Source organism: Macaca nemestrina, chromosome 2 (genome assembly GCF_043159975.1).
Source record: "Macaca nemestrina isolate mMacNem1 chromosome 2, mMacNem.hap1, whole genome shotgun sequence".
NCBI lineage: Eukaryota > Metazoa > Chordata > Mammalia > Primates > Cercopithecidae > Macaca > Macaca nemestrina.
In genome coordinates this window covers 164,603,883-164,627,811 of record NC_092126.1, presented here as the reverse complement: position 1 = coordinate 164,627,811, position 23,929 = coordinate 164,603,883, and the positions used below count along the sequence as shown (strand labels likewise).

The 23,929-nt window shown below is 39.7% G+C and overlaps 2 protein-coding genes across 3 annotated transcripts in view; one reads left to right on the top strand and one right to left on the bottom strand.

The window, feature by feature from the left end:
• Positions 1 to 23,929, bottom strand: part of LOC105470347 (immunoglobulin superfamily member 11) — a 268,851-nt gene that overhangs the window by 235,192 nt on the left and 9,730 nt on the right. The window lies entirely within an intron of this gene.
• The window catches only part of LOC105470346 (uroplakin 1B), a 32,022-nt gene continuing 25,647 nt past the window's right edge, over positions 17,555 to 23,929 (top strand). For both annotated transcript variants that reach the window (XM_011722214.3, XM_011722215.3), the window contains exon 1: positions 17,555 to 17,833. The gene's annotated coding sequence lies outside the window, so the exon portion shown is untranslated. The remainder of the gene's footprint in view (positions 17,834 to 23,929) is intronic.

Below are 23,929 nucleotides of genomic sequence, written 5' to 3'. Positions count from 1 at the left end.
GGTGATGAAAATATTCTGGAATTAGGTAGTGGTAATGATTGTGTAACTCTGAATATTCTAAAAACCACTTAAATTGTACACTTCAAAAGGGTTAATTTTATGGTGTATGAATTATATATAAACAAAGCTATTTTAAAAAAAAGAAATGTGGAGGTTAATATTTTTAAGTTCCACCTTATAACAGGGAAGAAGAAGAATAGTTGTGAAACTCAGAAACAACAAAAACAAGAGTATCTTAACCTTCCAGGAGAATTATTCTCCTATTTCCCCTACTCTTCACAAATTCCCTTGTTTTATTCTTTGGTCTCTTGAATATGATTTCCTCCTAGTATTTCATGACTAGTAACTCATTCTCAGCTCTACTCACCTACTCTTCTCCACCTATCTTCTTTGCTCTTACGTATTTAACCACTTTAATAACTCTATCCAAACTCACCTATTCTTGTGAATAAGTTATGAGTACATACGTGTAACTATGTCTGTTAGTGTTTTCTGCTCACATGTGCCTAGATATATGTGTGTGTATAAGGATGTGGACAAGTGTGGTTTCAGGTGATTCTGTGCCTATGCTTCAATCTTCATGTCAATTTTTTGGTTGGAAACATTGTAAGGATAAAACTCAGAAAACTCTGTGTTTTTATTTGTAAGGATAAAACTCAGAAAACACTGTGTTTTTATAAGGGACAAACAATATGCTAATATTGCCAGTGTGCTAGTACCTTAGAGGCTCAGGCTATTTTCTTTTTATACTGTTGGCAGAATTTGTAACAATCTAATACCAGATGGAGAGTAGTACTGTGGCCTATTATTATGAACACCTAGGGGATTCCAATAGGCAGAATAAATTGTTTGCCTAATTCAGTATTTTAATTTTTTAAGAAAAAAGTCCTCCTCAAACTCCACTAAAATTTCAGTAAAAACTTACAAAAGGAAGTAAATTTACAAAGGGAAGTAAATTCACTGTAATACTCAAAGCAGACCAGAGATTTTTATGATTTCTGATAACAGAAAGCAGATGGGATAGCAGTGACAGATAAACTAGAGCACAAGCCACTGCTCAGAATTCACAAGGGTAGCTAAGTGGAGGCAGAGTCTCTGAGGACTCCAAACTCAGTAGTGACGGATACAGAGAAGTAGGCTATGAGTATCTAAAGGACTGTTCTTTTCCAATGACCTTTACACTGTTTTAGTCACCTTCTACCAGAGCCACAGTTGGTCATCACCAAAGCTGTTCCACTTATGAAATCTCTCATCTAGACAGGCTATACTTTCAGAAATTGCACTGAACCTGGTGAATTTTATAGGGAAAAAAAATGTGTCAAATTTTTATAATAAGAAAAAACTGGAGCTAATTGTCCAACCACACTTTGGTCAAATTGTGGCACATCCATGCAATTTAATTCTATCCATACAATAAATGCTTCTGTAATTGTTGCTTAATTATTTGGATGAATACAAGTTGATCTACTCCATATCATATAACAATATAACTCTACATATAAACAACATATTTACACATGTACACACAAAAAGATTCAAATGGGGAAAGAGACAAAATGAAAGGAATAAAAGAATAGAAACAAATATAAAAATATGAAATCTTGAGTTGGGATGCTTTTTCTAAACATAATACCAAAGGCAGAAATCACTAAGAAAAATAATTACATACGTGACATGAAAAACAAACAAGAAACTATGGAGAAGGGGCTTCAAGATGGCTCGCTAGGTACATCTGGTACTCACCTCTTCCACAAAAAAAGAACCAAAACAGTGAGTGGAGAATCACACTTTTTGCAAATTGTCTAAGACAGTGGTCCCCAACCTTTTTGGCACCTGGGAAATGGTGCTATGGTTTTGCTGCGCCCCCACCTAAATCTCTTCTTGAATTGTAGTTTCCCATAATCCCTATGTGTCATGGGAGGAGCCCAGTGGGAGGTAACTGAATCATGAGGGTGGTTACCCCCATGGTGTTCTTGTGAGTTCTCACAAGATCTGATGGTTTTGTAAGGGGCTTTTCCCCCTTTGCTCAGCATTTCTCCTTCCTGCCACCCTGTGAAGAAAGTGCCTTTCTTCCTTTTTGCCTTCTGCCATGATTGTAAGTTTCCTGAGCCTTCTAAGCCATGCAGAACTGTGAGTCAATTAAACCTCTTCTCTATAAATTACCCAGTCTTGGGTATTTCTTCATAGCAGAATGAGAATGAACTAATACAACTGGTTTCATGGAAGACAATTTTCCATGGACTGGAGGAGGGAGATGGTTTCTAACTGAAACTGTTCCACCTCAGACAATCAGGCATTAGTTAGATTCTCATAAGGAGCATGCAATCTAGATCTTTCGCATGCACAGTTCACAGTAGGTGTTGTGCTCCTATGAGAATCTAATGCCACCACTGATCTGACAGGAGTCACAGCTCAGGCAGTAATCCTTACTCACTGCTGCTCACCTCCTGCTGTGTGGCCCAGTCGCTAACAGGCCGCATACTGGTACCAGTCTGCTGCCTGGGGGTTAGGGACCCCTGGTCTAAGAGAGAACACTGGAATCCAACAGAGAAGTGATAGGAAGCAATGAAGGAGAGGGAAGTGAGGCAGCCTGCTCTGCCAGGATCAGCTGAGAACCTGGAAAGGCTCCTCAATGTGGGGAATGGGTAACTGTGAGATCCCCAGTGGTCCACATTTCCACTGTGGACTCCTTCTATCCTAGCCATGGGAGAACCTTTTGACCATCACAGGCCCTGAAACCAACATAGAGAACTGCCTGGAGACCACACATTGCTCCAGAGAAGGAGTTCAGGTTGAACTCCACAAACCTCCACATTCTATGAAGCTACAGATGGTGCCATTTTGAGAACCCAGCCTGCCCCCAACTAGACTACCCTGCTCTGGAGCTCAACAGCCCATGCTATCTCCACATCCCTGGAGCCCCAACTGAGATTCCCCAACTGGAGCAGATGCCACCAGGACAGAGGCAGTAGCCATCAGCAGTGACCCTAACCTCCAACAGAGGAGCAACTGTGCACTTCCATGCATCCCAAGCACAAACTCCACTACCTGCAGCTGCTGCTACCACAAGCTACTGCCGCTGGGGCCGAAGCATGACAGAAGCATGTGCCCCTCCAGCTGCCTGCCTATGGCTGCTCCCACTGAAAACAATCATACCCTCCCCAGTAGAAGGGCAGTAGCACAACTGCTGCTGCCTCCACTTGAGCATTCCAGTGACAGCCTGGTTATCACCCTAACCAGAGCTACTACCAAGGAGCCTAAGGACATATCCAGTTAGCCTGGCTCTACCTTTCAACCCCCAGTATCCAATCATGCCATCTAGGGCCTGGGGATCAACCAGAACAGTTTAACACCATTGGCACCTGAGTACTCCTCCCAGGAACCTGAGGCCAGAACCACCCAGCCTGCTGCTACCACCACAGCTAACACACACCTTCATGCACCACCTACAGGCCTATGGATGGGCCCACCCAACCCGCTGCAATAACCACCAACACCAACACAGACCACTTGGGACCCAGAGGATTGTCCCATCACTGTTACTGCCATCACCATGCCACACCCACTTCCCAGGGATCAGAGAATCTGCCCACCTGCCCTGCCCATTTCTGCCATCCCTAAAGCTGTCTGGAAACCCAAAAATCAGCCTGCCTGGACCTGCTAACACCAGTGCCAGTGTATGCTGCTCTGAGGCTCCAAAACAGGCATGCTTCACTTACTGCTGCCACCACTGGGGCCCAAAGACTGGCACACCTGATGTACTAGTCCCCAAAGAAATCATACAGAGGCTATACTACTGCACACAACCGGAACCAAAGCCAATACCATAAATCCATCTTCAGGAATAAGTCCTCTTCTATGAAAGCAAATTTTGAAAACTGAAAGAAGTGATATTACATCCAATGCACAGATATCAAGGTAATGATATAAGATGAAAGTAAGGAAATATAACAACTACAAAGGTACATAATAATTCTCTAACAACAAATTTAAATCAAAAAGAAATTTATAAAATCCCAAAATTATTCAAAATATTGATACTAAAGAAGCTCAGTGAGATACAATAAAATGCTGAAAAATAATGCAAATAAATCAGAAAGACAATTCAGGATATTAATGAGAAATACATTTAAGAGTATCATAAAAAGAACCAAATAGAAATCCTGGAAGTGAAGAATTTCTTTAATGAAATACAAAATGCATTAAAAAGTTTCAACAATACACTAGATCAAAGAGAAGAAAAAAATCTCAGAATTTGAAGAAAGGTCTTTTGTGATGACTCAGTAGACGAAAATAAAGAAAACAGAAAAAAAATAATGAGCAAAGCCCATGTGACACATGGGAGAACATAAATTGACCAAATATGGTAGTTTTGGGCATTTTGGAAGGTAAAGAGAAAACTAAAGGGTTAAAAGCCAATTTAAGAAAACAATAGATAAAAATTTTCCAAGTCTAGTAGGAGATTTAGACATCCAGATACAGGAAACCCAGAGATCCATTGTATTGAATGGACACAATTCAATAAGGTCTGTTCCATGGGACATAATAGTCAAACTGTCAAGTCAAATACACAGACACCATTCTAAAAACAGCAAGAGAAAAGGTATTTAGTCACTTACAAAGGAATCCCCATCACACTAACGGTGGATTTCTCAGCAGAAACCCTGTGCATGCTAGGAGAGAATATGGATGATATATATTCATGGTGCTGAAAGACAAAAAAAAACCTGCCAGCCAAGGATACTACACCTAGCAAAGTTCTCCTTCATCAATGACAGAGAAATAGTCTTTCCCAGACAAAGAAAACCTGAGGGTATTCATCACCACTAGACTGGCACTGTAAGAAATGCTTAAGGGAGTCCTATACCTGAAAGTGAAAGGACAATATCTACCATTATGAAAACAAAGGAAAATATAAAACCCACAGATAGAGCAAACACATAAACATGAAAAAGACTCAATGACATCACTACAGAAAAACCACCAAATCACAATAATAAACAATGAGAAAAAAGAATATGCAGAACAACCAGAAACCAATTAATAAAATGACAGGAATAAGCCTTCACATATCAATAATAAGCTTGAATGTAAACGGATTAAACTTTCCACCTAAAAGATACAGACTGTCTGAATGAAAAAGCATGGCTCAACTATATGCTGCCTACAAGAAACTCATCTCACCTATGAAGACCCATATAGACTGAAGTAAAGGAATGGAAAAAGATAGCCCATACAAATAAGAACAAAAAAATGAGCAGGAGTAGCTAAACTTACCTCAGATGAATCAGACTTTAAGTCAAAAACAGTAAAAAGAGATAAAGATAGTCATTATATAATGACAACGGGATCAACTCAGTAAGAGGATATAACAATTCTAACCCTATATGCACTCAACAGCAGAGCACTCAGATATATACAGTAAATATTATTATTAGATCAAAGGGAGAGACAGACTTCAATACAATAATATTTGGAGACTTCATCACTCCACTCTCAACATGAGACAGATCATCTAGACAGAAAATCAACAAATGTCAAAACCTTGTTAATGTCAAAACATTGTTGAAGGCTGGGCATGGTGGCTCATGCCTATAATCCCAGCACTTTGGGAGGCCATGGCAGGTGGATCACTGGAGTCCAGGAGTTCGAGACCAGCCTGGGCAACATGGCAAAACTCCATCTCTATAAAAAATACAAAAATTAGCCAAGTATGGTGGTGCATACCTGTAATCCCAGGAGGCTGAGGCATGAGAATCACTTGAACTCAGGAGGCGGAGGTTGCAGTGAGCCGAAATCACGCCACTGCACTCCCGCCTGTGTGACAGAGCAAGACTCTCTTGGTGGGAGTGTAAACTACTACAGCCACTAAGGAAAACAGTATGGAGATATCTAAAAAAAAAAAAAAAAAAAAAAAACTAAACTAAAAATAGAACTACCACACTGATTTGGTTTGGACGTTTGTCCCTCCCTAAATCTCAAGTTGAAATGTAATCCCTAATGTTGGAGGTGGGGCCTGGTGGGAGGTCTTTGTGTCATGAGGGAGGAGCCCTCATGAATGGCTTTGTGCTCTCCTCATGGTAATAAATGAGTTCACACTCTGAATTAACATGAGATCTGGTTGTTTAAAAAAAAAGTGGCACTTCCCAACTCTCTCTTCCTCCTGTTCTTACCTTTTGACACTGCATACTCTCTTCCACCATGATTGTAAGCTTCCTGAGCCACTCTCCAGAAGCAGATGCTGGAGCCATGTTTGTACAGCCTGCAGAACTGAGTCAATTAAATCTTTTTTCTTTATAAATTACCCAGCCTCCAATAAATATTTCTTTATGGCAATGTAAAAACAGACTACACATACTATCCAGCAATCCCACTACGGGGTATTCATCCAAAAGAAAAGAAGTCAGTATATCAAAGGGGTACCTGCACGTGCATGTTTATTGCAGCAATGTTCACAAAAGCAAAGATATGAAATCAACCTCCATGTCCATCAACAAGATAAGTGGATAGAGAAAATGTGGTACATATACACAATGGAATACTTTCAGCCATAAAAAAAGAATGAAAAATCATGTCATTTGCAGCAACATGGATGGTACTAGAGGAAATTAGGTTAAGTGAAGTAAATCAAGCACAGAAAGATGAATAGCACATGTCCTCATTCATATGTGGAAGCTAAAAAGGTCAATATCATGGAAGTAGAGTATGATAGATGCCAGAGGTTGAGAAGGGTATGCAGGTGGAAGGAGGGGATGAAGAGAGATCAGTTAATGGATACAACCATACAGTTAGATAAAAGGTATAAGTTCTAATGTTCAACAACAGAGTAGGTTTGATTATCTCAATTCCAGGACTTGACTCTTGGGCATTTCTGGACTTTCCCTGGGCCAGAGGGAGTCTACTACCCTAAAGGGAGAGTCCCAAGCCAGGCATCATTCATGACACACTCACTTAAGAGACCCTAGGGCTTAAGGGAACACCAGCAGTAGTCTGGCAGTACTCTTTGTGGCCTGGGGAGACAGTGACAATGGGGTGAGTCTCCTCTGCCTTTGGAAAGGGGAGGGAGGAGTGGGAAGGACTGTCTTGTGATTTGAGGGCCAGTTCAGCTGCAGTACAATAGAACACCAGATAGACTTCTAAGGTTTTTAACTGTAGTCCCTGAGTCCTGGACAGCACTTACAGACCCACCCAGAGCCTGGGGGACCACATTGCCCTGAAGGGAAGGACACAGGCCTGGCTGGCTTTGCCATCTGCTGACTACAGAGCCCCAGGGGCTTGAGCAAACATAGGCAGTACCAAGGGAATGGTTATAGTAGGCCTTGGGTGAGAACCAGTGCAGTACTGGCTTTAGGTCTGATCCAGTACAGTCATAGTAGTGGTGGCCACAGGGCTGCTTATGTCATGCACCCCAGCTTTAGGTGGCTCAGAACAGAGGGAGAGACTCTGTATGTATGGTAGAAAATAAGGTAAGAGAACAGGAGCTTCTGCCTGATAATCCAGAGAATTCTCCTGGATCTGGCCCAAGACCAACCAACAAAGTGGTACCTCTACAAGTCTACAAAAACTACAGGCTTGGGATGTCCCCTAAAGTAGATACAACTTAGATCAAAACTCCAGAGTCATTTAATTATCTGGAAAGCCTTCCCAAGAAGGATGGCTACAAATAAACTCAGACAGTGAAGACTACAATAAATACCTAACTCTTTAATGCCCAGACACCAAAGAACATCTACGAACATCAACATCAACACCATTCAGGAAAACATTACCTCACCAAATGAACTAAGGACCAATCCTGGAGAAACAGAGACATGTGAGCTTTCAGAGATTTCAAAATAGCTGTGTTGAAGAAACTCAAAGAAATTTAAGGTAACACGGAGAAGGAATTCAGAATTCTATCAGATAAATTTGACAAAGAGAATGAAATAATTTAAAAGGACCAAGCAGGAATTCTGGAGTTGAAAAATGCAATTGGTACACTGAAGAATGCATCAGAGACCTTTAATAGCAGACTGGATCAAACAGAAGAAAGAATTACTGAGCTTGAAGACATGTTATTTGAAAATACAGTCAAAGGGACAAAAAAGAGTAAATAACATTGAAGCACACCTACAGCATCTAGAAAATTGCTTCAAAAGGGCAAATCTAAGATTTATTGGTCTTAAAGAGGAAGTAAAGAAAGAGATAGGGGTAGAAAGTTTATTCAAGGGGATAGCAACAGAGAACTTTCCAAACCTAGAGAAAGATATCAATATCCAAGTACACGAAGATTATAGAATAACAAACAGATTTAACCCAAAGAAGACTACCTGAGACATTTAATAATCAAACTCCCAAAGGTCAAGGATAAAGAAAGAATCCTAAAAGCAATAAGATAAAAGAAACAAATAACATAAAATGGAGCTCCAATAAGTCTGGCAGCAGACTTTTCAGTGGAAACCTTACAGGCCAGTGCAAACCTTACAGGCCAGTGGAGAGTGGCATGATATATTTAAAGTGCTTCAGTATAAAAACTTTTACCCTAGAATAGTATATCCAGCAAAAATATCCTTCCAACATGAAAGAGAAATAAATACTTTCTTAGACAAACAAAAGCTAAGGTATTTAATCAATGCCAGGCCTGTCCTACAAGAAATGTTAAAGGGAGTACTTCAATCGGAAAGAAAAGGACGTTAATCAGCAATAAGTAATCACCATAAGGTACAAAACTCACTGGGATATTAAGTACACAGAAAAACTCAGAATATTATAACGCTGTAACTGTGGTGTGTAAACTACTCTTATCCTAAGTAGAAAGAGTAAACAATGAACCAATCAAAAATAATAACTACAGCAACCTTTAAGATATAACTAGAAACAAAAAAAAAGTTAAAAAGTTGGGGGATGAAGTTAAGGTGTAGAGTTTTTATTAGTTTTATTTTGCTTGTTTGTTTTTCATGCAAATAGTGTTGTTATCAGGTGAAAATGAGTTATAAGACAATATTTGCAAGCTTCATGTAACCTCAAAACAAAAAAATACAATGGACACAAAAAAAATAAAAAGCAAGAAACTAAATCATATCACCAGAGAAAATCACCTTCACCAGAGAAAGATAGGAAGGAAATAAAGAAGGAAGAGAAGACCAGAAAACATAACAAAATGGCAGGAGTAGGTCCTTACTTATCAATAATAACATTGAATGTAAATGGACTAAACTCTCTAATCAAAAGACATAGACAGGCTGAATAGATGAAAAAACAAGACCCATTGATCTTTTGCTTACCAGAAACACACTTTACCTATGAAAGACAAATATAGACTGAAAATAAGGAGATGGAAAAAGATATTCCATGTCAATGGAAACCAAAAAAGAGCAAGAGTCACTATACTTGTATCAAACAAAATAGATTTCAAGACAAAACTATAAGAAGAGAAAAAAGAAGGCCACTATGTAATAATAAAGGAGTCAATTCAGCAAGAAGATATAACAATTTTAAATATATGCCCCCGAATACAGGAGCACCTAGATATATGAAGGAAATATTCTTGGTAAAGAGAGAGGCCCCAATACAATAATAGCTGGAGACTTCAGCACCTCACTTTCAGCATTAGACATATCTTCTAGACAGAAAATCAACAAAGAAACATTGGACTTAATCTGCACTATAGACCAAATGGATCTAATAGATGTTTATAGAACATCTCATTCAATGGCTGTAGAACATTTCATTCAATGGCTACAGAAAAAGAAATTCTTTTCCTCAGCGCATGGATCATTCTAAAGGATAGACCATACTTTAGGTCACAAACAAGTCTTAAAATGTTCAAAAAACTTGAAATAATATCAAGCATCTTCTCTGCCCACAATGGAATAAAGTTAGAAATTAACAACAGAGGAATTTTGGAAACTATACAAATACATGGAAATTAAACAATATGCTCCTGTATGACCAGTAGGTCAATGAAGAAATTAAGAAGTAAATTGAAAAATATTTTGAAACAAATGATAATGGAAACACAAGATACCAAAACCTATAGGATATAGCAAAAGCAGTACTAAGAGGGAATTTTACACCTTTAAGTACCTATGTCGAAAAAGAAGAACAACTTCAAATGAACAATCTAACAGTTCATCTTAAAGAACTAGAAAAGCAAGAGCAAACCAAACTCAAAATTAGTAGAGGAAATAATAAAGGGCAAAAATAAGTGAAATTGAAATGAAAAAACAAAATACAAAAGATTAACGAAACGAAAGTTGGTTTTCTGAAATGTTAAACAAAATTGACAATCCTTTACCCAGGCTAACCAAAAAAAGAGAGAATACACTAATAAATAAAATCAGAAATGAAAAAGAAGACATTACAACCAATACTTCAGAAATTCAAAGGATCATTATCAGCTACAATGAGCAACTATTTGCCAATAAATTAGAAAATCTAGACGAAATGGACAAATTACTAGATACATGCAACCTACCAAATTGAACTGGGAAGAAATCCAAAGCCTGAACAGACCAGTGACAAGTAATGAGATAGAAGCCATAATAAAAAGTCTCCCACTAAAGAAAAGCCTGGAACCTGATGGCTTCACTGCTGAATTCTACCAAACATTTAAAGAAGAATTAATACCAATTCTACTCAAACTATTCCAAAAAACAGACGAGAAAGGAATACTTCCAAATCCATTCTATGAGGCCAATATAACCCTGATACCAAAAGCAAATGAACAAACATCAAAAAAAGAAAAAGCTACAGGCCAATATCCTTGATGAATATTGATGCAAAAATCCTCAACAAGATACTAGCAAACCAAATTCAGTAGTACTACATTAGAAAGATCATTCATCATGACCAAGTGGGATTCATCCCTGGGATGCCAGGATGGCTCAATGTATGCAAATCAATCAATGTGATACATCATATCAACAGAATAAAGGATTAAAACCATATCATTTCAATTGATGCTAAAAAAGCATTTGATAAAATTCAACATCGTTTCATGATAAAAACCCACAAAAACAAACTGGGAATAGAAGAAACATACCTCAATATAATAAAAGCCATATACGGCAGACCCGCAGCTAGTATGCTGAATGGAGAAAAACTGAAAGCCTTTCCTCTAAGATCTGGAACATGACAAGGATGCCCATTGTCACCACTGTTATTCAACATAGTACTGGAAGTCCTAGCTAGAGCAATTAGACAAGAGAAAGATACAAAGGGCATCCAATCTGGAAAGGAAGAAGTCAAATCATCCTTATTTGGAGATGGCATCATATTTGGAAAAACCTAAAGACTCCACAGAAAAACTATTAAAATGGATAAATTTAGTGAAGTTGCAGGATATAAACTTAACATACAAAAATCAGTAGCATTTCTATATGCCAACAGTGAACAATGTGAAAAATAAATTAAAAAGTAATGTAATTTACAATAGCCACAACTAAAATTAAATACCAAGGAATTAACCAAAAACATAAAAGATCTCTATAATGAAAATTATAAAACAAGGCTGAAAGAAATTGAAAATGACACCAATAAATGGAAAAACGTTTCATGTTCATGGATTATAAGAATCAATATTGTTAAAAATGTTCACACTACCCAAAGCAATCTACAGATTCAATGCAATTTCTATCAAAATACTAATGACGTTCTTCACGGAAATAGAAAACCAATCCTAAAATTTATATGGAACCACAAAAGACCCAAAATAGCCAAAGCCATCCTAAGCAAAAAGAACAAAACTGAAGGAATCACTTTACCTGACTTCAAACTATACTACAGAGCTATAGTGACCACAACAGCATGGTACCGACATGAAAACAGACACATAGACCAATGGAACAGAATAGAGAACCCAGAAACAAATCTACATGCCTACAGTGAACTCATTTTTGACAAAGGTGTCAAGAATATATGCTGTGGAAAAAATAGTCTCTTCAATAAATGGTGCTGGGAAAACTAGATATCCACATAGAGAAGAATGAAACTAGACCCCTATCTATCACTACATGCAAAAAATAAAATCAAAATGGACCAAAACCTAAACTAAGATCTCAAACTATGAAACTACTATAAGAAAATATTGGGGAATATCTCCAGGATATTGGTCTGGGCAAAGACTTCTTGAGTAGTACCCCACAAGCACAGACAACCAAAGCAAACATGGACAGTGGGATCAAGTTAAAAAGCTTCTGCCCAGCAAAGGACACAATCAACAAAGTAATGAGACAACCTACAGAACGAAACAAAAATATTTGCAAAGTACCCATCTGACAAGGGATTAATAACCAGAATATATAAGGAGCTCAAACAACTCTATAGGAAAAAGTCCAACAATCTGATCATGAAATGGACAAAATATTTGAATAGACATTTCTCAAAAGAAGACATACAAATGGCAAACAGGTATATGAAAAGGTGATCAACATCATTGATCATCAGAGAAATGTAAATCAAAACTACAATGAGATATCATTTCACCCCAGTTAAAATGTCTTATATCCAAAAGAGAGTCAATAACAAACGTTGGCAAGGATGTAAAGAGAACCCTTGTAGATTGTTGGTGGGAATGTAAATTAGTACAACCACTGTGGAGAACAGTTTGATGATTCCTCAGAAAATGAAATATTGAACTACCATATGACCCAGCAACCCACTGCTGGGTATATATCTAAAAGAAAGGAAATCAGTATATCAAAGAGATATCTGCACTGCTATGTTTGTCAAAGCACTGTTTATAAAAGCTAAGATTTGGAAGTAACTTAAGTGTCTATCGACAGATGAATGGATAAAGAATAGGTGGGTTGGGCACAGTGGCTCATGCCTGTTATTCCAGCACTTTGGGAGGCCGAGGCAGGTGGATCACCTGAGGTCAGGTGTTGGAGACCAGCCTGGCCCACATGGTGAAACCCCATCTCTACCAAAAATACAAAAATTAGCTGGATGTGGTGGTGCACACCTGTAATCCCAGCTACATGGGAGGTTCTTAATCCAGTCTATCATTAAAAAGTCAGGAAACAACAGGTGCTGGAGAGGATATGGAGAAATACGAACACTTTTACACTGTTGGTGGGACTGTAAACTAGTTCAACCATTGTGGAGGACAGTGTGGCAATTCCTCAGGGATCTAGAACTAGAAATACCATTTGACCCAGTGATCCCATTACTGGGTATAGACCCAAAGGATTATAAATCATGCTACTATAAAGACACATGCACACATATGTTTATTGTGGCACTACTCACAATAGCAAAGACTTGGAACCAATCCAAATGTCCATCAATGATAGACTGGATTAAGAAAATGTGGCACATATACACCATGGAATACTATGCAGCCATAAAAAGGATGAATTCATGTCCTTTGTAGGGACATGGATGAAGCTGGAAACCATCATTCTCAGCAAACTATTGCAAGGACAGAAAACTAAACACCACATGTTCTCACTCATAGGTGGGAATTGAAAAATGAGAACACTTGGACACAGAACGGGGAACATCACACACTGGGGCCTGTTGTGGGGTTGGGGGACAGGGAAGGGATAGCATTAGGAGAAATACCTAATGTAAATGATGAGTTAATGAGTGCAGCACACCAACATGGCACATGTATACATATGTAACAAACCTGCACGTTGTGCACATGTACCCTAGAACTTAAAGTATAATAAAAAGAAAAGAAAAGAAAAAGTGTCCACCAAATTTGGCAAAGTAGAGGTTGTTCATAACTTGATAAGCAGTTTCAATGGATTGGTGAGAATGGAGGCAAGATTGAATTTGATTGAAGTTTAGAGTGTCCAATAGGTAAAAACAAACCAGTTGCTTAGGAAAGTGTAATTCTTCCAGACACTGAGACCAAAAATGTTTTCCCTTGGGACCTCTTATGCCCAGAATGTAAGGTTGTACACAACATCTTCAACAACATCTCTACAATAAACACAATGTTTTATAGAGTAGCCCGTTAATATTGGACATCAGAGATATCATAGAGGGCTTTCTTCATTGGGTGAAAATTTGAGCTAAATGATTATTTTATTGGTATATAGCTATTACATATAATAATTCCATATAATTACCATATATGCTTATTGAACTGAACTAAAAGGATTTAGTTCAATGCAAGAGTCTATTAATTTGGGATATCCCTTTCTTGGAAAAGGCCTAGACATACTTTAAGAAGTCATCTTGTAGTGGTCATAACCTAAACATATGAACTAAGTTAAGTATTTATCATCTCTAGCAGCTGAAGGAAATATGCGAGTGTCAACTATAGTTGAGTGAAAAAAATAGCTGTGTAAGAGAGAAGACACATTAAAGGTCAAAACCCTAAATATATACACATTTCAGGAAAATTGTCAAGGAAACCGCACCAAAAATTTGTCAAGACCAACTGGAGAAAAGGTCATTTTAGAGGCCCTAAAGAATTGCACGGACCGGGACACTTCAGGTACATAGTTTGCTGGTTTGATTCAGCTGTTTTCAATATAGAAGCTGAGACATGATCAGTAACCTGCTTTCCTCCACAGGGAGCCTGAGTGCTCAGGCAGACTTACTCTCCAGCCAATAAGAAGCAGAAGATGGCTTCTTACATATCCCAGGAACAATATTCTACTCTCTATTAACCTCACTGAGCAGTTAATAGAAAAAAAATCATATTTGTGATTTTAAATTTTAATACCATTTTAAAAGTTACACAGATCATGTAACTGCACTCTAACAGTAAGAGTGCAGACTGTAAGGACAGGTTGATTGCAGTCCTCACCTTTAAATGGCTCTATAACAGTGGGCAGTTAGCATCCTTAGCCTTCAGTTCTCTGATCTGTGAAATGGGAGGATAATAGTATATACCTTAAAGGGATATTGTGAAGAGTAAATCTGGCAGTACCTGGGACTATTACTATATGTTAAAAATATTCTAGACAACATCATGTTTTAAGAAGTATTTTCCCTGAAATTGGTAACTAGAGAAAGCAAAAGGCATTAATTAACCCACTTTCTAAACTTCCAGTAGGGAGGCAACCTCTTTCCCAACCAGTTTGCACCAACTCCCTACCTCGCCACAGGAAAGTCAATTTGAAGTGAGGGGTCTGTTAGGGAATGCAGGGAAGACAAACATTCCAGTGGTTCTTTGCCCCAAAGATGACAGAGGAAAGCCTCATGAGGATTGAAAAGTTTGAGTGTGTATATAGGACCAATTCTTTTAGTCCAGTTAAATATCACGAGTCACCAGGCCTGCTAACTTGCCTTGGAACTACCACAGAGAAGGAAAAACTTCGGAGGGTGATGGTGCAGTGGTATGGCCTGACAGAGAGGGGGCAAGCATACCACCTTTAGTTCTAGGTTCCTGAGATGTGCAGAAGGTAGAACCCAGCCACTTGAGAGCTGGGGTCCTGGAGGGTAGGTGAGATTGAAGGACAAAGACTGACTGCAAACCAATGAATGAGGCAGAGCACCCTCTGGGGCTTAGGGGAACTGGTGGGGTTCAGTAGGCCTCTCCTCGGTCAGCCCTGTGCACTGGCCCCTGTCTACACTGCTGCTGCTGGTGGTGAACTAGACAGTGGGGATGACCCACAGAAAGGGACAGAGCCTCTCTCTGGCCACTCACACAGGACATCATTTCCCTCTCAAATGAACATATACAGGGAATCGGGGGGTTAATAAAGACCTTACCTTCTCCCCAAAACTACCAGAGTCTCCAGTTTTAATTGTGGTGATAGGAGGAAAATATCTAAGTGTTTCTAACAGAACTGAGATATTAGTAATGGGAATTCACTGATGTGCTTGGAATCAGGTTAAGATGTGGTTAAGGGAGCCACTTAGCCAGAGAGAAACAGGGATTAGCAGAAGAGAGTTAGAAATCAATTAACTGGAGAAATAAGCCTGTCATACATTACGGATTTGACATTCCTCATCTATTCAGTTGCAGTTATTATCCGAAAACTCATCTTCCTTTTCCTAGCTAGTCTCTTGTCTCTTGTTATTGGGTTTGTGGTCACATTATCTATTTTGAAGATTTTCAAATCTTTTTGTTTTCTCCCCATATAATCATGGTAATGGAATATAAAATGCCTAAGACACGAATAGAAATTCATATGTCCTTGTTCGCTTCCTTACAACTTTATCACAAATCTTTCCAGGAAAACACACATTTTTAATAACTTCTATGTTCTTATAATTATAATATAGATCCTTTGTAAACATACGAACTGCAAAAATAGAAGACTGTAAAAGTCACCCATATTTTACCATCCAGATATACTCTGGTTAATGTTTGCTGTATATTATTCCTAACTTTTTAAGTCATAGGTAAACTTTCTTAAAAATTAAAATGTGTCAGATTACACAAACTGTTTTGTAAACCGCTTTTTCATTTGCAGCCTCTAGAAGACTGCCTGGCACATCCTAAGTTTTCAATAAATATTTATTAAGTAAATGACTGAACTTATTTCCATGACATTAAATGTTTATCTGTGGTGTCATTTTTAACCATTGCACAGAATTCCATTGTGTGAAATATGATAATTTATCTAATCAGGCCCTGGAGAGCTGCAGAGGAATAAGGCATTGTGATGGACACAGAGGTGCTCCATGCAGTCCCCTTCAAGGGGGAGCTTGCCCTGCTGCTGGGAGTACTTGCAACCTCCAGCCTCCAGTTATCAGCCCCTTTCAGGACTTGCCTCAGCTACAGAAAGCTGCCTTCCCAGGGCAACCCACATTGAAGGGCAGATGATAGAGGAGCCCAGTGGCAGAGCTACATTGACAGGCCATCTTCCTCCAGAGTTTCCCAAGGGGGACTGCTTCAGACTGTCCCACCTATATTGCGGCTCAACTTCTTTCTCTGCCCAGTCCTGTTTCTTCCCTGTCCCTGCCATGGGTGTTCCTCTCAGGGCACTCCCTAATAAATATATTGAACACTAAATTTTGTCTCAAAGTCTGCTCCTGAACAATCTAACCTGAGACAGAGATGATGCTGACCCTTGAGGAACTCCCAAGTCTATTGATTAAAGCACTCAGTAAATTCTAACATTACTGCTGTTACCAACTCCTAACTCAGGTTAAACAAGCTATGGTGCATGTATACTACGATAGGTTATGCAGCCATTAAAATGATGCTCTGGGTGCCATGTATAACACATGATGGCTCCGGAAGTCAGGAAAGAAGGAAAAAAGAAAGGAAGGGAAGAGAAGAGAAAGGAAAGGGAGGAAGGAAGAGGGAAGAGAAGAATTGGACATCAGATAATCACTTGAGGCCTCTCTCTTTGCCTGAATTTTTCTCAATCTGTTTCTTTCCACATCTCTTGCTCCTTATTGGTCTTTGGGCTACCTACAGTATGAGCGTTACTTGGGCAATGACTATGGCTATGAATTTGGCATATGCCAGGGTTATAGAAACTAAAGCTGGACATGGCCCTGCACAGGTAAGCACATATCAATATCTCTGTGAGCAGTCAGGACTAACAAGCCTTCAACACACAAAAGCAGGAGTAAGGATCAAATTACACTAATCAAATCAAATCAAAATAAAAGCCCTGAGTTTGTATTCCAGTAAAGTCCAGACCTAGGAGGGATCTAGGAGAGCAATGAGTGTGGCTGTCAAGGTGCTTCCAGATGTCAGAGTCACACATTCCAAAGCAGCAGAAATCTACTGACAGTCTCCGGTTACTCCCCCGTCTCAGCGAGGCAGGGCAGGCAGCGGCAAGCTCAGCCCATGTGAGGTGCCTCCTGCCAATCACAGACCACCCTTCCCTGGTCCTGGAGGTTCAAAGGATTGCAGGAGGGTAGAAAAGCACCTGGGGCTGGTGCAGACTGCGGAGCGGGCCGCACCCTGTGTGCAGAAAGAGGAGGCGCTGTGAGTAGACTGCTTTCCCTCTACAGGGAATCCCGCGGGCTCAAGGGTTGGGTTGCTCTCCTGGGAGGGAAGCTAGTGGTCTGGGAGCGAAAGGGGAAGAAGTTAGATTCCTGATTCATAAAGTCTGTCATTTTTTTTCTTTGTAATTTAGGGTATTGTGACTGTCCTGTTCTCTTTTACTTTGAACCGTTCAAATTGCTTTCTTAAAACCTTTGATATAAGTCTTGTTCTGTTCTGGAGATATTACGCAGCCATCCTGCTTTCAACCTGAAATATCCCCAAAGAAAGAACAAGAAAATCCAAGCACCTGAGAAACCCCGTATCTCCTGATTAAATCGCACATAGACAGACACCTTTGTAGACCCCCAATTTCCTTGTGTAGTCAGAAAAGCAATAGAAAATTTAACGAAATAGCTCGTGTCATTTCTGAATAATCCGTTCAGGCTAGCAGAGAGAAAGTTTCTTGGTCTTCTTGTCAGAAATCATTTGGTCCTGCCAACTTGTAATGAAATGTGTGAGGCAATTTACTCCCAGTTATTCTCTGCAAACACTTCTGCTTAATAAATGTGTCAGTTGAAGTAAGTCAACAAAGTAGCTTTATCTATGCAATGTTATTTTTACATAATTTGTTTTTACTCCTTACCAATTCTTTGTTCCACAAGGATGTGCAGGACATAAAGATATTTTTCGTTCTAATGACATTTTCATACAAAATACAAATTTAAGTTTCAAATAATGCTAGTATTATTTTATGTTTGCATTTGTTTATAAACCTAAAACTCTACTTCTAACTAGTTTTAAAGATTTTTAAGCCATTTAAGAATTTATAGCCAGTTGCAGTGGCACATGCCTCCAGTTCCAGCTATTCAAGAAGCTGAGGCCATGGGATGAGGAGTTCTAGTCCAGGCTGGGCAACATAGTGAGATCCTGTCTCTAAAAATATATAAATAAATTTTTAAAGAAGTTTTGTTAACTCGAATGTCTTCTTTTAATGAAAGACAATGTTTCTTAACCATTTCTTGCCTGAGTTGCTAAGCACAACAGGAAATAACTCGCTAGGTTTTATAGATATATATATATATACTTTCAGTATAAATAAAATTTAGGTTACATAGTTTTCAGACCCTGTGAAGAAGTGGATTTTCTTTTTATTAACCTTTTCAGTGAGGAGAAAAATTTCTTACTTTACTTTCGCTCCAACAGATTGTTTTGCTTTCTGCTATAAAATAGTCTTTAAAATCAACTCACCTATATATTTTTTTTTAACTGCTGGGAAGAATCATAGACTTTTACATTCAAAGGGGACCTTAGACATCCTTTAATCAAGGAGAAAAAAAAAAACTCAGAACTGTTTTTGTTTTTTGTTTTTTGTTTTTTTGAGACGGAGTCTCTCTGACTCCCAGGCTGGAGAGCAGTGGTGCGATCTCAGCTCACTGCAAGCTCTGCCTCACGGGTTCACACCATTCTCCTGCCTCAGTCTCCCAAGTAGCTGGGACTACAGGTGCCCACCACCACGACCGGCTAATTTTTTGCATTTTTTAGTAGAGACAGGGTTTCACTGTGTTAGCCAGGATGGTCTGGATCTCCTGACTTTGTGATCCACCTGCCTCAGCCTCCCAAAGTGCTGGGATTATAGGCGTGAGCCACAGCACCCGGCCAAAACTCAGAACTTCTTTTTGACTTCTCCTGCTTACGTTCTTAACCAGAGTAAACACCAGTCAGCCTTTAAATATGCTCTGGAATTTGGGCCTGATAGCCATGCAGGCCGCCCACAAACTTGATGGGCCACCATTCGCCAACTGGGACAGAGACCACATTGGTGAGGGGCACCGTCATCACACACCACCCTCCCCGCCTCGTCCCCCTGCCCCAAGGATTCTCCACAGTACTCCTTTCCTGGAGCTGGGCATCCCTCTGGCAATGCCCACACCTGAGGCCTTCATGCAACTGAGTGCTCCTGAGCCATTGCTTACAGCTAGTCCCTGATTTCCAATAGATGGATGACTCCCATCATACTGGGAGCACCAGGAATCAAGAGTAGTGCTGTCCAGTAAAACTTTCTGTGATAAGGGAAATGTTCTAGACAATAGACACTAACCACATGTATCTAGGGAGTGCTTGAGATGTGGTTGGAGCAACTGAGGAACTGGTTTTTACTTTTATTTGAATTCATTTGACTTTGAATAACTGCACGCAACTACTAACTACTGTATTAGTGAACACAGGTTTTGAGCTTTAAAGCAAGAAAAACTTATGGGCACTGTGAGCCGTGGGTGATGGCCCTAGGAGAAAGCTCCTCTTTTTGTTATTTCCAGGGACTTATCCTACCTTAAGTTGAAGCAGACCAGCAATTGTTGTGACCTACAGTCTCCACACCCATCTTTACTCTGAGCCACGCAAGTGTCTGTTCTTGTTCTGAGTTTCAGGGTCAGGGCTAAGGCAATAGCATATTGTGTTTCTTCGTTTCTTCCTCTCCTATTTTTCCTTTTCTTTTTTTTCTCCTTTGTTAATTCAAATTTCTCTAGCATGAACTAGAGTTTGAGGTGTGGTTTGTGTGTTCTCTGGTGCAACAAACTTGGGTGAGGAAAAGAGGTAATGAACTTGAAAAAATGATCTCATGCTTACTGGGCGAGTCACACTTCTTTTTCTTCTGCTTTGCAAATTGGTTTGTTTAGTGACCAATTGTTTTTAGAACTTTTCAATGTGTCTGGAAACATCAACACTACGGGTATGATTAATTTTTATAAGAAAACAAACTGAATGAAAGCACAAGAAAGAAAAAACAGGAAATATAATTCTAGTTTTTTAAAAATCTGCACTCTTTAAAGCAAAGGAACTCCCAGGGTGTTGAGCAATTTGAGTAAATCACCATCGTACCAGGCCACAGGGCAGTTTTCCCACAGGGCGGGGTGCCTAGGGGCTATTCCTTTACATGGAAAATATTTCTAGGTGAGTTGCGTACTTTCAGTCTGGGGCGTTCCATCTCTAAAGTGGGCAGTTGCTGCTCTGCCCTCTGCCTTCCACCACTTTCCACTAGTTAGATTTATCTCATCCCATTGGTTTCCTTCCCACCCCTGCCAGATAAATAATCCAATATATGTGAGGGAGGCATTGTTTTAGAATCATGTGGGGACGGTTCAGAAGACCACATATTTAAAACAGCTTCTACAAACTGTGGGCTAAAAAAGAAGGCAGGAAGGAGGACACATCATATCATTAGAAGTCAGTCTAACCACAGAGACAGACCCAAACCCCCAAATCATAAGTTATGAGGTTTGTCTTTTTAGGTTCTACCCTCTCCTTGTGTCTCTTTCCTTCTCATGGTGTCTTCCCTCACCCTTTGAAAATTAAATAAAAGAAGGGAGCTGATAAATGAGGCATTGATATGGATGGCTCATGAAACTCAACACGCCTCTTTTATATGAGCTTGTATTTTAATCAGGAACAAAGGAGTGAGTCTCAAGTTGTGGCATTCCGAAGTTAGGGTAAACGGTGAGGAAGCCTTTGAATGAAGGAAGAGGATAGAAGGCTTTCTCCCTGCCAGCTTTGTTTATGTGGCTCCCTTTTCTGGCTTACCTTGTAGTGAGTCTCATGGATAGGCTCACGGGTGGGAGGCCAAGAGTTTCTCTTAATTTAAAGAGACAAAAAGGGGAAGTGGATCTCCCTACCTTAAAAAGAATAATGATTGGTGACAAACCCAATAGAAGGCTGGGTTAAGAGTTATGAAACCTGGACTTGAATCTTAACTCTTTTAATAACACGGCATGATCGTGAACAAGTCGCTACCTCTCTATGAGCCTTAAATTCCTCACCTGTACAAAGCCTCCAAGTTTGCAGCCAGAACTGATGTATCATGATATGAACAGGCACCTGGCCAATAACTTTCCTAGGATAAATGACACTTTAATTTCTCTCAAATTACATATCTTCTAAGACAAACAAAAACTTCCAAAAGTGTAGTCATTGACTTCTAAGTGTGACACCCATCAATTAATTTAAAAGTTTTTAATTTGCTTTTTAATGCAATTCTTTGTCAAATTGGTTTTTTGATAGCAATCCATTTTTTGTGGGTTCAGAATATCTTATTAAACAAACTTGGGTGAAGAAAAGACGTAACAACATACCAGACTATATGGCTGTGACAGAGGCTAGTATGGAAGAAAAGCCATGAACACATATCCACAATGGTTTGAGCTTCCCTGGAGAGCTAGTTGCTAAAGGCAGAGAGAGGGATATAGGGAAGGAAGGATAATTCTGGGAAGTTGAGGAGAGAAGAGGTTTTTCAGTTGGGCTTCAGAAGATGGTAAAGAGTTCGATAAGCAGAAATGGAAGAAGGGATTCCAAAGACAGGGACACCCTAAGCATAGCATGGTGGCATGACCAGGACACCAAGGGGGGTGGGCAGTGAAAAATGGCAGGCAGGCCATTTGGAACCTGGATGAGTACTGCCTTGAATACAGGCTGAGGAGTTTGTACTTTATCTCTTAGGTGGTCCAACCACTCTTCCACTGGCTGAATGGAGAATAAAATAGTTGACTCTGGCCAAATACTATAAACTGGTCTTTCACAATGGAACAGGAGCAAATCTGGATTCAAAGAAACTGGTCAGCAACAGAGAGTGGGTGGACAAGTGATGCACCTGGCAACAGGAAGTAAGAAGGAGCTGGTACTGGGCTCGTGAGTGTAGAGGGAATGACCTAGGGCTCTCCTTTAAATTTAGGCTACAGGGAACCTTTGAAGGGTTTTAAGCAGTGGGGGAGATATAAATTCAGAGCTGTGTTTTAGGACAATGGATCTCAAGATTGGCTAACTGGCTGGCACTTGGAAGCCATGTTTATCTTTGTGGAATACCAGAACATTTTGGTCTACTAAATTTAAAATAAGTAAGTAGATCATTTTGGCCTAAATTCATACCAAAAACTAGATTCTAGCATAGACAGGTGGTAGTAGCATCCACAATTTAAGAAAAATGTATAAGAGGAAAATGTTTAAAATGACAAATTTTGATAGTAATTCTTCCTCAAATTAGGAAATGACTGGAATCATTCAATATTGGCATCAAAACATGTCCTAGCAAATGGAACATCTGTGCTTGGGAGGATCATTTGAGAACCTCTGCTTGAGAAAGTTCACCATGGAAGCTCTGTATGGAATGGAAACAGAAAATGTTTAATTCATCTGATCCAGAAGTTAGGGGCTGGCAGTGAGAATTGGTAAAATGGTATCAGGAGACATCAGAAAATGATCATATGTGCTTCTATCAAAAATATACATCAATCCCAATTGGGATGGTGTGTTACTCAGGGCTCTAACAGAGATAGAACCAAAAGGAGATACATAAAGAGAGAGGCAACATATGGTGGCTCACACCTATAATCCCCACACTTTGGAAGGCAGTTCCACACTTTGAGGACAGGAGTTCAAGACCAGCCTGGGCAACATGGTGAAACCCCTTCTCTACAAAAAATTTAAAAATTAGCCAGACATTGTGCATGCACCTGTGGTCCTAGCTACTTGAGAAGCTAAAGCCAGTGGATCACTTGAGCCTAGGAAGTCAAGGCTGCAGTGAGATATGATTGTGCCCCTGCACTCCTGGGTGACACACCAAGACCCTGTTGAGAGGTTGAGAGACAGAGAGAGAATGAGAGAGAGAGAGAGATTAATTCTAAGGAATTAACCTATGTGATGTGATTGTGGGGGCTGACAAGTCCAAAATCTATACAGCAGGTGGGCAACCTGAAAATTTGGGGAAGAGTTGATGTTGCGGTCTTTTTTTTTTCTTTGACACAGAGTCTCGCTCTGTCGCCCAGGCTGGAGTGCAGTGGTGCAATCTCAGCTCACTGCAAACTCTGCCTTCCGGGTTCACCCCATTCTCCTGCCTCAACCTCCCGAGTAGCTGGGACTACAGGCGCCAGCCACCACGGTTGGCTAATTTTTTGTATTTTTAGTAGAGTCAGGGTTTCACCGTGTTAGCCAGGATGGTCTGGATCTCCCGACCTCGTGATCCACCCACGTTGGCCTCCCAAAGTGGTGGGATTACAGGCGTGAGCCACCACGCCCGGCATTTTATTATTTATTTTATTTATTTATTTATTT